The 4,340-nt window shown below is 37.3% G+C and overlaps 1 long non-coding RNA gene across 1 annotated transcript; it reads right to left on the bottom strand.

The window, feature by feature from the left end:
• Window positions 1–2,971: 2,971 nt before the first annotated feature.
• LOC114579562 lies at window positions 2,972–3,833 on the bottom strand. Its single transcript, XR_003700601.1, has 2 exons — window positions 3,774–3,833; window positions 2,972–3,679 (listed from the first exon to the last, which is right to left on the bottom strand). It is a non-coding gene; the product is annotated as an uncharacterized LOC114579562 (long non-coding RNA).
• Between the last annotated feature and the right edge of the window lie 507 nt (window positions 3,834–4,340).

Genomic DNA, 4,340 nt, shown 5'->3' with positions numbered 1-4,340 from the left:
TTCTTTCCTTGCTTTTGATATAAATAAAAGCATGTTTGATTGTTTACCTGATTGCGCAATAGAAAAACTTGCTCTTTCCTAGGTTTCTTACATTGCTTTTGCTTGGGTGTGGCTTGGACTGTTTGATGCGGTAGGCTCTTAGGACAAAAATAAGATTTCTATCCATTAAAATGTAATCAATCTAAAAATTAATTTAGGTTCCATGATTTTCAAATAAAAAAAAAATTGCATGGTTTTCTTTCGAAGAGCTAAGTTTTACAAAAACTTAAAACAATCATACATAGCCAAAGTGTGTCACATATAGAATGCCCTCACTTAAGGACTAGATAACAAAAGTCTTTTTCTTTGTGAGTCAGCATATGCATACCCACATAATTAGGCATCTTGACCTCAAAGCCAAGTTGTAAGACCTACCTTCTAAGTAAAATCAACCCTATCACTCTACATTTGCATTGAGACCGGATGACATGATTTTAAAAGCGATTAGGCGGGTTAGCTGGTAGTCCCTTCTAGGCGGGACGATAAATCCAGAGGTCGGACAGATTATGCCTCATGTGAGGTGTAATTTGTAAGTCCCTTTTGCACTCGTTAGATTTAGGTTCGAGGCACTACCTATCGGTAGTCCTCATCTTAGTCTTAGAGTCCGAGGCACGGGTTGATTCTAAATCGCCCTATAAGCCCTCATCCATCGGGCAATTCTTACAATATATGTTGAAGGAACATAAGCCCCAACATTCTAATAAAAAGTTCAACTTAAATAAAAAATTAGATTACTAAAATGTAAAGCCTAACATAGGTTAGTTTGAGCACCTCTGAGTTTCTCTCAGAATCAAGTGCTCCTACCTCACCTCCCTTGGCTCTCATTCCAAAAATCTAATTCTAAGTTGATTCAATCTTTAAAATTCTTAAAGGCCGAAAACCCTTTTGTTAATACTTTCATGAATTTTAAAACAAAATCAAAATTTAGCCAATGTTTAAAACGACTTCCAAAACAAAGCAAAACCACTAGTTTAATCAAAAGCTTTCTCAAACCAAAGTTTGGAATGTCTGTACCCCAGAAATAAATAAACCCCGCTCGACCAAATATCGAGTGGGGGAATCTCTGTTCAAATTGTAAATTTTGTGATTGAGTCCATAAGGAAATGATATTTTTACCCTCCGGGGTAATATATCATCAATCTTATGCCGTGCTCAATTATAAAATATGCAATCTGTTTGAGGATACAAAAATTCTCTAACATTCTTGTGCCAGATCGAATTAGCCCAGGAAATAGTAGCTTCCAGAGAGTAAAATCCAGCCAAATACTCTCTAAAACTACCCAAACCACCACAAGCTTTTGGTTTACAGATTCTATCCCATGAAATCATGTGTAATTTATTCTTACCATCCACTTCACCAGAGAAAAGGACTTAGAGGAGATCCTCTTAAAAAATTTTCAAAACCGTTTTAGGTATAATAGATCCTCTAATCCAATATGCAATAGAGTTAATCATGGTGAATTTAAGAAATTGTAACCTGCCAGCAAAAGAATGTAAACTTGCCCTCCTGCCAAACAGTTTTTTGGTGATAGAATCCGTCAAAGGCAGAAAATCTGCTATCTTCAAAACATTAAAAGAAAGAGGAATGCCCAGGTAAGTGATGCAATCAGAGATATTAAAAATACCTAAAGCATCACAGATATAGTTCTTGTTTCCCAAGCATTTAGGGAATATAATAGAACTGTTGTCCAAATTGATGTGCAAGCCCGAGGCATTTGCAAAACTACAAAGAGCTTCAGACAAAATATGACAGTTATTAACGTTAGCTTCACCAAAAACCAGTACGTCATCAACGTAAAAAAGATGAGAGATGCAAAAATCATCCATAGAAAAGCCTTTAAAGCCACTATTATCCAATAAAGTGCAAAATGCATTCATAACCAGACAAAAGAGGAGAGGGCTGAGAGAGCAGCCTTGGCACAAGCCAGCAGTAAAGCGAAAGAATCCCTCCAATGCACCATTAAGGATGATAGAGAAATTTACATCATATATGCAAGATTTAATCCAACTTACAAAATGTTGTGGGAAACCTTTCTGCAAGAGCCTGTTAATTTAAAATTCTCTAGAGATCGTATCAAAGGCTTTACGAATGCCAAGCTTAGCACAGAAGATTTTAATGCTACTTCTAGTGCAGAAAGTGAGAATTTCTTTTCCCAGCAAAATGTTATCCGTAGAGATTCTGGATTTAATAAATCTAGCTTGATTGACGTTCACAGTGAAGGGCATGGTGTGAGCAAGTCTAGCGGCAAGAATCTTAGCAATGCATCTATAAAGAACATTACACAAAGTAATAGGTCTAAAGTTGGAAATAGAAGAAGCGTGCTCTTGAGAAATACGAAGTGAAAGGGCAAGCAGAAAAAAAGAAAAAAATTTGCTCCGAACCTCTATTTTGAATCCCTCAAATCTCGCTGCCTTCACCTCGATCAAATCGTATTATTGAGACGAGTGCAAATAAGAAAGGCATGTCAATTCTCTTTTAAGGGGAGACTCTCGAGCGTCTACAACATCCGTTCCCTTCAGCACACAAGCTCTTCTGCCTCCAGCTTTTGACCCGCCAACCCCACTCAAAGAAGTTCCAACCAACCTCCTTACTCGTCAAAGAGCCAGATTTCACGGCCACTGTCTTACACAGCAAGGCAGGGTCCCGTTTCTTTCTTTCTCGGTTCGTTACTCGCCTGGAAGCGCCGAGTTCTTTCCAAATCACAAGTTGTCCGGACCTCTACTCCACACGATTTCCTCAAATAGCAGCCCGTCCCTCCATAACTCTCCTCAAAATCTCAGGCGACCTCAAGCAACTAGCAGCTCGCACTTCCTCAGAACTGAAGTCTGCCTCTAAGCATTAAATAATAGAGCTCTGTATTCATTCGAAAAGTCTGGCATGTGAATCACGTTCTCAAACTTGTGTTTTTCATAGACCACCGAATCTGCAGCTTTTTTTTTATGTAAATCTGTCTTGTCCATTTTATGTGAAGGAAGAAGACAAAGGACAGGTTCTGACCCTCCCACGTGAGATCTTGTTGCCTTCACTGTTCCTTCTTCCCAATCATGTAAAAAAAAAAGCTCATCACTCGCTCAAGTGGCTACAGCCCATTTTGCCCTCTCCAAAGACCTAAAATCTGTGACAAAACTGTCTTTAAACCATCCCAATACAACCTCTTCAAAGCACACCTGAAACCAGCATATCTATAAGGCCCAAACAGTAACCCAAACTCCACTTCTTAAAGCCCACAATCTACCAAAATCAACCCACATGAAACCAAGGTTTAAAATTGCGTATTCGGGTATTGAGGCGTTTTTCGTTCGTGAGGCGAGGCGTAAGCCTCAAGGCGATTTGAGGCGTAAGCCTCAAAATAAAAAAATTGCGTAAACATAAAATAATAAATTTTGTATATACTAATGAGTAAATAATATATAAAACATAAAAATGCACAAGATAAATAGCAATAACATTAACATATCACATAAGAAGTTAGGAACTCACTAGTCATTAGCATTATCATCACTCATCAGTCGTCACTAAGGGGGTCTTCATTTGAATCATCATTATGATGAGTTGCTCTCTCCTCTTCCCCCTCTCCTATAGAGTCCAATATCTCCCAATCAGCTTCTTCTTTCTCATTATTAGTTATCTTCCTCTTCCCTAAATAGTAAATATTTTTGAACAATATCATAATGAATAATAGTGTAATACATTAATAAAAGTTTAAGAAAAGAAAACTATATTATTTATATACCTTTTTTGATTTGTTCTTGAGTTGTGGTGGATGTGGATGCTTTAAGACCATCAAAGAAATCAACATTTAAATCTTCATCTTGTAATTCAGACGGCATCACTTCAACTTCATCATCTACAAACCACTCATCATCAGATGCCACATCATCGCAAAGCAAAGGATCTTCATCATCCATTAATCCTTTTTTCTTCAAATTTCTATCTCTAAGTCTCCTATTGTACATAATGTACACCAGTGAGTTCATCCTCAATGTCGACAAGCGATTTCTCCTCTTTGTATGTAATTGGTTGTAGGTACTCCAATTTCTTTCACAACCACTATGATGCACAGACACAGACACGGCGACTCGGATACGACACGACAAGGACACGGGACACGTCAGTTATTAAAAATATAGGACACAGACACGGGTTGGACACGGTATTATAGTTTTTATATTTAAAAAATAGTGTATAAAAATTAAATAAGTATAATTTTAAAAATAATTTGAAAATAATAAGTCATTTAACTAGAATTTGTGCTTAAAATGATTAATATTAGGATGTTGAGAGTCACGCGTCGATGCCG

The sequence above is a fragment of the Dendrobium catenatum genome, unplaced genomic scaffold, assembly GCF_001605985.2.
Source record: "Dendrobium catenatum unplaced genomic scaffold, ASM160598v2 fragScaff_scaffold_54, whole genome shotgun sequence".
Lineage (NCBI taxonomy): Eukaryota > Viridiplantae > Streptophyta > Magnoliopsida > Asparagales > Orchidaceae > Dendrobium > Dendrobium catenatum.
Note: the sequence above shows the minus strand (reverse complement) of the source record. Positions and strands in the feature narration are given on the sequence as shown.